Source organism: Bombina bombina, chromosome 7 (assembly GCF_027579735.1).
Source record: "Bombina bombina isolate aBomBom1 chromosome 7, aBomBom1.pri, whole genome shotgun sequence".
NCBI classification, from domain to species: Eukaryota; Metazoa; Chordata; class Amphibia; order Anura; family Bombinatoridae; genus Bombina; species Bombina bombina.
Window position 1 is genome coordinate 159,878,251 of NC_069505.1, and position 13,692 is coordinate 159,891,942.

Genomic DNA, 13,692 nt, shown 5'->3' on the forward strand with positions numbered 1-13,692 from the left:
TGTATTAGCTTGGAATCCTAATTCTTACAATTCCTCTACCCTAACTGTTGTTTATACCATCTGACAAATATTCAGACCTGTGTATTAACCACCTATTATAAAATCACTTCTTAACCTGTGTGCACCTGAGCAATAGGTGCGCTCCTTAAGGAAGTGAAACAAACACCACTATTCCAAAACAATTCTGCAGCTGTGGTCTACGAATCCAGATCCATTCTCACAGGTAAGCACAGAAGCGTATTGAGGAAATCACAATAGAGGAGTTCTGGCAAGAGGAAGCATAGAAAACAAAGTATGCAAAGCAATTCCACTTAGCAAATCCGTAGTATAAGGTAGAGAGACTTTGCTTCCTAAATAGCTAATAAGAGAGTCTTGTGACATCATGAATGTATTCAATTGCTCTGTTTCCTAGTTTCAGTGAAACTACTGCTTAGAGCTGCGGCAGAGCACAGGAGGCCAACTAGTAGTGACATTGCGTGGGCGTGACTAGCTGATGACAAGTGCAGTTTCACTTCAGCTTGAGGGGCATGTTCTTGTTCCGAGACGGGAGCAGTTCAACCACAAAATTGTGGCAAATGCCGCTTGCAGATACCTGTGTTGTGAATAACCTGAGGAAAGTATGCAGGGACTGGTGAGTAGAAACTCTGAGAAACTGAGTTTAAGGGTAAGTCCAAAATCCCATAACAGAGTATAATCCTTGCTCTGAAGCCCAGGGTCTGCAAAGTTAGACTCCGTAGTATCAGGATGAGTGATAAACCTGATGATTACAGTAGGTATTATATGTCTCTTTAGTTGAAAGGTATTTGTAATCCAAATATGAGAGAAACTCGTAATCCAGTAAGGATCATAGGAGAGGCTGAGTACAGCACGTATGCACAATAACTAAGTATCTGTTTAAGGTGTGACTAAAACTTAAATAGACTATTAGTACTGACATCACATGTCACATGATGTTTGGAGTAAAGGAAAAGATGACATATATTCCTTACAAATGCCCCCCCCCCCCTCCTCAAACAAGCCGACCCTCGGCTTGATGTTTGGGGCTGCAAGGGTAGTGTCTGAGAAATCTCGAGATAAGTCTGGGAGCATTAATATGAGTATGAGGTTCCCAGGTGTCATCCTCCAGAGAATAGCCCTTTCATCCGACCAGATATTGTAGTTCACCATCTAGAAGTCTTGAATCCAGAAGATCTTGTACCTCATAAGTATCTGCTTCTGGAAGGTCAGTAGCAGGTGGTAGAACAAGTTTGCGTGGATCATATTTGGTGGCTGGCTTCAACAACGAGACATGAAAGGAAGGATGGATCCCTAAAGATGAGGGAAGATCTAGAGTGACTGCATTGGTGTTAATAACGCGTACAATACGGAAAGGTCCTATGAACAACCCAGCAAGTTTTTTGCTGGGCATGTGTAGTTTGATATTTTTCATTGATAACCACACCATTTCACCAATGGTATAAAGAGGAGTCTTCTTCATAAATCATAATATTTCTTCTGTACACTTTGAGCATTGAGGATGCTCTTACGTAGTAACTGGAAGTTTTCCATTCGTTTTTGCTGTAAATCATCAACAGTTGGTGAGTTTGAAGAATCTCTAGTCATGAAGGTAAATCTAGGGTATAGGCGTAATTAGCGTAGAATGGGGTCATGTTGGACGATGAGTTCAACATATTATTGTAGGTGAATTCTGTCATAGCTAAATAACGTACCCAATCCTTCTGGTGGTAGGCACAGTAGCACCTCAGATATTGTTCTAGCCATTGATTCAATCTTTCATATTGACTGTTAGTTTGTGGATGATATGAATTGCTTAGCCGATGATCAATTTGTAAAAGATCAGTGAGATGTTTCCAGAAACGGGAGGTGAACTGGCTACCCCTATTGGTGGTTAAGATGGAAGGAAGTCCATGGTAACGTACAACAGAATCCAAAAAGAGTTGTGCAGTTTCTGCGGAAGTTGGAAGCTTATGGAAAGGGATAAAATGAGCCATTTTGGTGAAGATGTCGATCACTACTAATATGGTATTCTGCCCTGAACGCAATGGTAATTCAACAATGAAGTCCATGTCTAAGTGAGTCCAAGGTCCCTCTGGGATGTGCATTGGCATGAGGAATCCATAAGGTGGCTTCTTGTCAGCTTTTGAAGTTATACATATAGTGCAATTTTGGATATAGTCTTTGATACTGGTTTCCATGTTGGGCCACCAGAAACTTCTGTTGAGCAGATCCTTTGTTCTCCTAACACCTGGATGACCTAGAAGGGGAGGGTCATGGTGCTGGTTAATGATTTCTGATCTAAGTACTCTGGTATATACAATTTGGATCCATAGTAGTTGTAATGATCAGCAATTCGATTGCTGTTTCTTTAGTCTGATTATGAGTATTCTCTGGTAAATAGTTTGTATGTATCATGTGATTAAGTCTGTCTGCTAGTGAGGAGACAGAGTCTTAATCACCTGGATTAATGTAGCCCGGAATATTCACCTCAAAATTATAAGTAGTAAGATCAGGTGAATTATATCTGGGTCCAGAGATAAGTTTGTACTATGTAAACTTTTAGATAATAAGTAGCAGTTTATATAGGTTTGTGACAGATAAGTGAGGTCCCCTTTAAGGTAATACTGTGCCTTTAAATAATACACCTTGCGGTAAAGATAAGTTCACAGTGTGGAGTATAATGTTTCAGCTTGCTGGCCCTTTAAATAATACACCTTGTGGTAAAGATAAGTTCACAGTGTTAAGTTTACTGTTTCAGCTTGCTGGCCCTTTAAATAATACACCTTGTGGTAAAGATAAGTTCACAGTGTTAAGTTTACTGTTTCAGCTTGCTGAGCCTTTAAATAATACACCTTGCAGTAAAGATTTGTAAACAGTGTTAAGAATACTGTATCAGCTTGCTGTGCTGTTAAACATTACACCATACGGTAAAGATAAGTTCACAGTCTTAACGGCAATGCTAACACTTGTATACGGAACCTGGCTCTAGCAGCTGTGTGCGTGCAGCTTCTCTGATCCTCTCTGCAGATTGCGGCCTGTGTCTGTTAAGCTGGAAGTTGTTAGAGCGGCGTGCGTGCTGCAGTTGCAACAGGTGACTTCTGCTTTAGATGAGAAGTAGCTTCAGTTGAAGGAGCCAGAGCTAATCACAGAACAAGTGATACTCTGGTTTAGACAAGTAACAAGAAAGGCTGGAGAGTGAGTGGGTATCAACCTTCAATAAACCAGCAAAGGTGTATGGGAAATGGAAAGCTTTTAAAGGAAAAGATAGCCAGATAATTGATTCTTAAGGTGGTATGTGAGATGTAGTAACATAAGTTAAGGTGGAACTGAGGAGTTCATGACAGTAGTATATGTTATTGTCGTGAGTAAGATAAGGTAATGGTATTTGCTTATCATTACTCAATGGTGTTCGCAAATTTTTGGTGAATACAGGTAAGACACCTAGGAACTTCTCTGAAGGTATAATAGATCTAAGAGTTGGGGTGTCTTGGGGTCTGTGTTCCAATCTGGATAAAGCATTGGCCTTACCGTTCCTTGAGCCAGGCCTGTAGATTATCTGATAATTGAATCTACTAAAATATAGACTCCATCTTACTTGTCTTCCGGAAAAGGTCTTATTCTTCTGAAGAAATTTGAGGTTGCGATGGTCAGTGTAGATGATAATTGGGAAAACCGTATCTTCCAACAAGTGCCTCAAGTTTTCAAATGCTCGTTTGATGGCCAAGAGCTCCTTTTCTCCAATGGGGTAATTCATTTCAGGTGGAGACATGATCTTAGAATAGAAGGCTACAGGATGGAGAGGTTCATTTAGATTCTTTCTTTGTGATAGAACTGCTCCAAGAGCATAGTTTAATGAATCAACCTCAAGGATATACTGTATTGTGGGGTCTGGAAACTTAAGAACCGGTGCAGAGGAGAAAGACCTCTTTAGGTAATTGAAAGCATCTGTTGCTTGGTTATTCCATTGAAATGGTGTGTTGAACTAGTGAGCCGGGTGAGAGGTTTAGCTATCTTGGAGAAATTCTTTATGAACTTCCTATAATAGTTGCTAAACCCCAGAAAACAATGCAACTCCTTTTTGTTTGTAGGTTGTGGCCAGAGTTTTACAGCCTCCACTTTGTTTTCCTGCATTTGGATCCCTCTGGGACTAATAGAATATCCTAGGAAAGAATTATCTTCAGTGTGAAAGATGCATTTTCAGGTTTTGCGTAAAGGCGACGGACTTGGAGTCTGGATAGAACCCAGCTAACATGTTTAACATGTTATTCCAGATTACGGGAGTAAATCAAAATGTCGTCAATATAAACGACTACACAGGTATCCAACAAATCATGAAAAATATTGTTGATAAAAAACTGAAAAGTGGCTTGAGCGTTAATTAAACCGAAGGGCATTATCAGATACTCATACAGTCCAGACCTTGTCATAAAAGCAGTGAGCCACTCGTCTCCCTCTGTGATACGTACCAGATTGTACACTCCCCTAAGATCTAGTTTTGTGAAAATTCTAGCATGATGTAGGCGTTCGATGAATTCGGGGATTAGGGGCAAGGGATACCGGTTCTTCATAGTAATTTTGTTAAGTTCACGGTAATCTATAATAGGCCGTAGAGTGTGATCCTTGTTTTGAACAAAGAACATTCCGGAAGCAGCAGAAGAAACGGAGGGTCGAATGAAACCCTTCCTTAAGTTCTCTTCCAAATAAGTCTTCAAGTGGTCTAGTTCCGGTTGGCACAATGGGTAGAGGTGCCCACAGGGAGGTGATGTGCCGGGTATAAGATCAATCGGGCAATCATAGGAACGATGAGGGGGTAGACTTTCAGCTTCTTTCTTACTTAAGACCTCCGAAAATTTGGAATAAGCCACAGGAATCTCAGGATGTGCTTCAGGTTTTTCAGAGAGCTGTAATAAAGAAGTGTGATTATAACATGTTTGTTGACAGTATGAAGAATCAAGGTTCAGGTGCAATGTTTTCCAATCAATTGTGGGTTCATGTAGTTGCAACCACTGTAAACCTAACACAATAGGGAATAGGGGTGAGAGAATGACATCAAAACAGCTGTATTCATGGTGTAACTCAGAGTTGTTACAAGTATAGGTATGGTATGATGTGTGATTGGACCAGGCGATATTTCAGAACCATCAACCACTCGAATGCACACAGGAGTTTATTTTGCATAAGTGGAAATTATTATCTATGACAACAGATTCATCAATATAATTCCCGTGTGCTCCAGTGTCAATGATGACTTCTCTCGTCAAACATTTTCATTCCCACTTCAATGAGAGAGATAAAGGACAGTGAACAGGCTTATCATGGACAATGAGGGAAGTCAGGTTTTGTGATGACTTACTGCTCTTGTTCTTTTCCAGTATGGGACAATCTCTAACAGAATGAGTTGGGTTACCACAATACATACATAAGCCCTTTGTTTTCTTTCTAAGTCACTCTTGAGTCGTCAGAAGTCCACGAATGAACCCTATTTCCATAGCTTCTGGGCTAAAAGTTGATGGAGAAGATGGTATTGGAGATTGCACTAGGTTGCTGGGTTTTTTGTAGGATGACTCACAGTAATGGCGTTCAGTTTTCCTTTCACTGAGTCTCCTATCTACTTGTATACTCAGCCTCATTAAGGCATCAAGGGATTCTGGCAATTCAGTTCGGGCAAGTTCATCTTTAAGTGCTTCCGAAAGTCCTAACTTGTACTGGTTCTTTAAGGCAATGTTGTTCCATTGAGAGTCAGTGGCATATTGTTTGAACTCCGTTATATATACTTCGACAGGTTGGTTTCCTTGTTTTAATTTTCTCATTTTACCTTCTGCAGTAAGTTGCAGGTTTGAATCTGAGTAGAATTCGTCCATATTTGTCAGGAATGAGTTGAGAGAGTATAGAACAGGGTTGTTTGTTTCATAGAGGATATCCGCCCATACCCTGGGTTCACCTCTAAGGAAGGATATCATGGTTAAGACCTTGATCCTGTCATTCGGGTAGGTCTTCGGTTTAAGGCTGAAATTCAAAAGGCAGACATGTTTGAATTGCCGATAGACACTATCTCCGTAAAACAAATCTGGGGGAGATAGATGCGGTTCAGGAGCATTATCAATAGGGGCTGGTTTACTAGAGATGTTTTTTTTAATGACCTTCCTAAGAGTCTTGTTCTCCACCTGTAAATCCCTCAACCCTTGACTGAGTTGATCCACTCATTGAGATAGATTGTATACAATCTGAGGCAAGTCTGCTGGATCCATTCTGCGGCTTAGTTATTATGTAAGGTATGTCAGGAAACTTAAGAATTAGGATCTCAACTGCGGACTTGCTTGTTAGTTTAGTAAATGCATCTCTAAGCAAACGGACTATCACAAAATATAGCCCTTATGTGCTACAGTGAGAAGTTGTTATGATGTATCAACTTTATGTTGCTGGCAAGGAATTTATTTGTTGCAACAAGTAGCTGTGATAAGTATGGTAAGCACAGAAGCGTATTGAGGAAATCACAATAGAGGAGTTCTGGCAAGAGGAAGCATAGAAAACAAAGTATGCAAAGCAATTCCACTTAGTAAATCCGTAGTATATTGTAGAGAGACTTTGCTTCCTAAATAGCTAATAAGAGAGTCTTGTGACAGCGTGAATGTATTCAATTGCTCTGTTTCCTAGTTTCAGTGAAACTACTGCTTAGAGCTGCGGCAGAGCACAGGAGTCCAACTAGTAGTGACGTTGCGTGGGCGTGACTAGCTGATGACAAGTGCGGTTTCACTTCAGCTTGAGGGGCATGTTCTTGTTCCAAGACGGGAGCGGTTCAACCACACAATTGCAGCAAATGCCGCTTGCAGATCCCTATGTTGTGGATAACCCAAGGAAAGTATGCAGGGACTGGTGAGGAGAAACTCTGAGAAACGGAATTTAAGGGTAAGTCCCGAATCACATAACAGAGTATAATCCTTGCTCTGAAGCCCAGGGTTAGCAAAGTTAGACTCTGTAGTATCAGGGTGAGTGATAAACCTGATGATTACAGTAGGTATTATATGTCTCTTTAGTTGAGAGGTATTTGTAATCTAAATATGAGAGAAACTCGTAATCCAGTAAGGATCATATGAGAGGCTGAGTACAGCACATATGCACAATAACTAAGCACCTGTTTAAGGTGTGACTAAAACTTAAATAGACTATTAGTACTGACATCACAGGTCACATGATGTTTGAAGGAAAGGAAAAGATGACATGGATTTCTTACAGATATAAGCTTAGGCTTTCATGTTGGCTATATAGAAAAAAAATAATTGCTAAAGTAAATCTAATTGAAATGTTAAATGTAGTGGAAACCCAAAACCCAACTTTTTGCCCAAGTTGAAAAATCATAACCATATCATATGACACAAAACTGCTAATGGCAGTCTACATCGCGGACATTCTGGGGTAGTAGTTGGAAACATTTTATACATTCTGTAAAGGGAGATATAATCATTATTAAAGAACTTTCCAAGATGTAGAGATTAGCCAATGATTAAGGGCTAAAAAACCACTTCTAATTTTATCTACATCTACTGTATTTTTTGCTCCAAAAGACGCACCTGACCATAAGACGCACCTAGTTTTTAGAGGAGGAAAACAAGAAAAAAATATTCTGAATCAAATTGTGTAGTAAACTGTTTAATAAACAACTGCTTGTTGTTCTTCCCTCTCCACCTTGAGACTAAAGTTACAGCCTTACAGTAATGATAATGATAACTAACAGACCACGCTGCACTCAGGATTCAGGAACTTCCTAAACACCTTGAGTGCAGCGTGGTGCGTTAGTTATCATTATCATTACTGTAAGGCTGTAACTTTAGTCTTAAGGGGGAGAGGAAATAACAACAAGCAGTGAGTCGGCAGATGCAGCCTAAGTGACCGCGGCCAGGCAGCAGATAGGAAATTGCCCAAAAAAAAAATGCATTTGATGATGTGCCGTGTAGCGTTGCATGCATACACTGAAACTGGGCCACTACCGGAAACAAACTAAGTAAACAGTATACAGCATAGGGCAGTCATATTAGTTATATCATCAGACCCCATAAATAAAAAATACATAATAAGCCTTTACTGTCTTTAAAGTGACACTGTACCCAAATTTTTTCTTTTGTAATTCAGAAAGAGCATGCAATTTTTAAGCAACTTTCTAATTTACTCCTATTATCAAATTTTCTTCGTTCTCTTGCTATCATTATTTGAAAAAGAAGGCATCTAAGCTTTTTTTTGGTTTCAGTACTCTGGACAGCACATTTTTATTGGTGGATGAATTTATCCACCAATCAGCAAGGACAACCCAGGTTGTTCACCAAAAATGGGCCGGCATCTAAACTTGCATTCTTGCATTTCAAATAAAGATACCAAGAGAATGAAGAAAAATTGATAATAGGAGTAAATTAGAAAGTTGCTTAAAATTTCATGCTCTATCTGAATCACGAAAGAAAAATTTTTGGTACAGTGTTCCTTTAAGCACAAAAACACTGGGGCAGGGCACCACATCAACAAACTAAACACTGACTGCAGCACTGTCCGAAGTCTCAGAGTCAGTGGATGGGGCCAAAGGCGGTCCACACATTCGCTCCATAAGAAGCACAGACATTTCCCCTTACTTTTGAGGGGGAAAAAGTGCGTCTTATGGAGCAAAAATACGGTATATCCGAAAAGATATATATCCATTTGTTAATATTTTTTTCAATATGGAGAGCACCCTGTTTAGCCAACATAATATCGTATATTAGCGAGATAGAGGCATCGCCCAAGATGAATTTCGAACAGCATAACTCAATATCAGACCACACTAAAGACAGAGGAAAAGAACAGCTAACCATATTTACAAAATGACAAAGTTGTAGATAGGCAAAAAAGGACTTATTAGGAATATCATATTGTCGGACCAACTCTTGAAAAGATAAGATCTGTCCATTTTCTGACAAGATATGTGATATAGTAATAATACTCTTTTCTTCCACAAATTGAAGGCCTTACTATGGATTCCTGATGGGAATTGTGGATTCCCTATAATAGGGAGAAAATCGGAAAAGCTTGGGTCTATCTCCAGAAGAACACAGCTTTTCTGCCAGGCCAAGACTATATTTTTAAATGAAATAAGACTATGAACATTGGCGGGTAATACTTTAAGAGGTCAGTGTATAACTGCCTTTAACAAAAACGGAGTACAAAGAAAGCTTTCGATATCAAAAGAGGCAAACGTGTTAGACTGCAATACAATCTAGAGCTATCTTAATCATTGCTTCCCAATTATACAATTTCATGTTGAGCAAGGACAGTCCTGCAATTTTCTTTTTTAACATCAGACTATCCATGAAAATCCGCATTTTTTTACCACCCCCAATAAACCTAGACATCCATGAGTATAATTTATTTAAATCTTGAGAATAAATATAGGTACATTTTGCAGATGGTAAAGAAGTCGAGGGAAAATAATTGTTTTTATTAAGTTAACCTGGGCCATCATAGATAATGGAAAGGACGCCCATAGTTTCAAATCGGATTTTTTTTTTTTTTAAACTAACTTTATAGTCAAGATTTGCATAATTCAGAGACGCAGCTCCATCAAAGCACAATAACAACGTCAGTATTGTTTACATATTAATATAAAATTGAACATAAGAAGAACAAAAATGCCTTCCCATTTTTCATAAATTAAGCATAAGATTTTCTATGCAGAGAGAAAGGAAAAAGGGGGAAAAGAAATATTTAAGAGAAAAAACATAATTTATGTAAGAACTTACCTGATAAATTAATTTTTTTCATATTAGCAAGAGTCCATGAGCTAGTGACGTATGGGATATACATTCCTACCAGGAGGGGCAAAGTTTCCCAAACCTCAAAATGCCTATAAATACACACCTCACCACACCCACAAATCAGTTTAACGAATAGCCAAGAAGTGGGGGGATAAGAAAAAAGTGTGAAAGCATAAAAAATAAGGAATTGGAATAATTGTGCTTTATACAAAAAAATCATAACCACCACAAAAAAAGGGTGGGCCTCATGGACTCTTGCTAATATGAAAGAAATGAATTTATCAGGTAAGTTCTTACATAAATTATGTTTTCTTTCATGTAATTAGCAAGAGTCCATGAGCTAGTGACATATGGGATAATGACTACCCAAGATGTGGATCTTTCCACGCAAGAGTCACTAGAGAGGGAGGGATAAAATAAAGACAGCCAATTCCGCTGAAAAATAATCCACACCCAAAATAAAGTTTAAATTATAAGCAGAAGATTCAAACTGAAACAGCTGCCTGAAGTACTTTTCTACCAAAAACAGCTTCAGAAGAAGAAAACACATCAAAATGGTAGAATTTAGTAAAAGTATGCAAAGAAGACCAAGTTGCTGCTTTGCAAATCTGATCAACCGAAGCTTCATTCCTAAACGCCCAGGAAGTAGAAACTGACCTAGTAGAATGAGCTGTAATCCTTTGAGGCGGAGTTTTACCCGACTCGACATAAGCATGATGAATTAAAGATTTCAACCAAGATGCCAAAGAAATGGCAGAGGCCTTCTGACCTTTCCTAGAACCGGAAAAGATAACAAATAGACTAGAAGTCTTTCGGAAATTCTTAGTAGCTTCAACATAATATTTCAAAGCTCTAACAACATCCAAAGAATGCAATGATCTGTCCTTAGAATTCTTAGGATTAGGACACAATGAAGGAACCACAATTTCTCTACTAATGTTGTTAGAATTCACAACCTTAGGTAAAAATTTAAAAGAAGTTTGCAACACCGCCTTATCCTGATAAAAAATCAGAAAAGGAGACTCACAAGAAAGAGCAGATAATTCAGAAACTCGTCTGGCAGAAGAGATAGCCAAAAGGAACAAAACTTTCCAAGAAAGTAATTTGATGTCCAACGAATGCATAGGTTCAAACGGAGGAGCTTGAAGAGCCCCCAGAACCAAATTCAAACTCCAAGGAGGAGAAATTGACTTAATGACAGGTTTTATACGAACCAAATCTTGTACAAAACAATGAATATCAGGAAGATTAGCAATCTTTCTGTGAAAAAGAACAGAAAGAGCAGAGATTTGTCCTTTCAAGGAACTTGCAGACAAACCTTTATCCAAACCATCCTGAAGAAATTGTAAAATTCTCGGAATTCTAAAAGAATGCCAGGAAAAATTATGAGAAAGACACCAAGAAATATAAGTCTTCCAGACTCTATAATATATCTCCCTAGATACAGATTTACAAGCCTGTAACATAGTATTAATCACAGAGTCAGAGAAACCTCTTTGACTAATAATCAAGCGTTCAATCTCCATACCTTTAAATTTAAGGATTTGAGATCCTGATGGAAAAAAGGACCTTGCGACAGAAGGTCTGGTCTTAACGGAAGAGTCCACGGTTGGCAAGAGGCCATCCGGACAAGATCCGCATACCAAAACCTGTGAGGCCATGCTGGAGCTACCAGCAGAACAAACGAGCATTCCTTCAGAATCTTGGAGATTACTCTTGGAAGAAGAACTAGAGGCGGAAAGATATAGGCAGGATGATACTTCCAAGGAAGTGACAATGCATCCACTGCTTCCGCTTGAGGATCCCTGGATCTGGACAGATACCTGGGAAGTTTCTTGTTTAGATGAGAGGCCATCAGATCTATTTCTGGAAGTCCCCACATTTGAACAATCTGAAGAAATACCTCTGGGTGAAGAGACCATTCGCCCGGATGTAACGTTTGGCGGCTGAGATAATCCGCTTCCCAATTGTCTATACCTGGGATATGAACCGCAGAAACTAGACAGGAGCTGGATTCCGCCCATACCAGAATTCGAGATACTTCCTTCATAGCCAGAGGACTGTGAGTCCCTCCTTGATGATTGATGTATGCCACAGTTGTGACATTGTCTGTCTGAAAACAAATGAACGATTCTCTCTTTAGAAGAGGCCATGACTGAAGAGCTCTGAAAATTGCACGGAGTTCCAAAATATTGATCGGTAATCTCACCTCCTGAGATTCCCAAACCCCTTGTGCTGTCAGAGACCCCCAAACAGCTCCCCAACCTGTCAGACTTGTATCTGTTTAAATTACAGTCCAGGTCGGAAGAACAAAAGAAGCCCCCTGAACTAAACGATGGTGATCTGTCCACCACATCAGAGAGTGTCGTACAATCGGTGTTAAAAATATTGATTGAGATATCTTTGTGTAATCCCTGCACCACTGGTTCAGCATACAGAGCTGAAGAGGTCGCATGTGAAAACGAGCAAAGGGGATCGCGTCCGATGCTGCAGTCATAAGACCTAGAATTTCCATGCATAAAGCTACCGAAGGGAATGATTGTGACTGAAGGTTTCGACAAGCTGATATCAACTTTAGACGTCTCTTGTCTGTCAAAGACAGAGTCATGGACACTGAATCTATCTGAAAACCTAAAAAGGTTACCCTTGTCTGAGGAATCAATTAACTTTTTGGTAAATTGATCCTCCAACCATGATCTTGAAGAAACAACACAAGTCGATTCGTATGAGATTCTGCTAAATGTGAAGACTGAGCAAGTACCAAGATATACCACAATACCCTGTTATCTGATTACAGACAGAAGGGCACCAAGAACCTTTGTAAAAAGTCTTGGGGCTGTAGCTAGGCCAAACGGTAGAGCCACAAACTGGTAATGCTTGTCTAGGAAAGAGAATCTCAGAAACTGATAGTGATCTGGATGAATCGGAATATGCAGATATGCATCCTGTAAATCTATTGTGGACATATAATGCTCTTGCTGAACAAAAGGCAGGATAGTCCTTACAGTTACCATTTTGAATGTTGGTATCCTTACATAACGATTCAATATTTTTAGATCCAGAACTGGTCTGAAGGAATTCTCCTTCTTTGGCACAATGAAGAGATTTGAATAAAACCCCAGCCCCTGTTCCAGAACTGGAACTGTTATAATTACTCCAGCCAACTCTAGATCTGAAACACATTTCAGAAATGCTTGAGCCTTCGCTAGGTTTACTGGGACACAGGAAAGAAAAAATCTCTTTGCAGGAGGCCTTATCTTGAAGCCAATTCTGTACCCTTTTGAAACAATGTTCTGAATCCAGAGATTGTGAACGGAATTGAACCAAATTTCTTTGAAAAAACGTAATCTGCCCCCTACCAGCTGAGCTGGAATGAGGGCCGCACCTTCATGTGGACTTGGGAGCCGGCTTTGGTTTTCTAAAAGGCTTGGATTTATTCCAGATTGGAGATGGTTTCCAAACTGATAACGCTCCTGAGGATGAAGGATCAGGCTTTTGTTCCTTGTTGTGACGAAAGGAACGAAAATGATTATTAGACCTAAATTTACCTTTAGATTTTTTATCTTGTGGTAAAAAAGTTCCTTTCCCTCCAGTAACAGTTGAGATAATAGAATCCAACTGAGAACCAAATAATTTATTACCCTGGAAAGAAAGGGAAAGCAGAGTAGACTTAGAAGACATATCAGCATTCCAAGTTTTAAGCCATAAAGCTCTTCTAGCTAAAATAGCTAGAGACATATACCTGACATCAACTCTAATGATATCAAAGATGGCATCACAAATAAAATTATTAGCATGTTGTAGAAGAATAATAATGCTATGAGAATTATGATCTGTTACTTGTTGCGCTAAAGCTTCTAACCAAAAGGTTGAAGCTGCAGCAACATCCGCTAAAGATATAGCAGGTCTAAGAAGATTACCT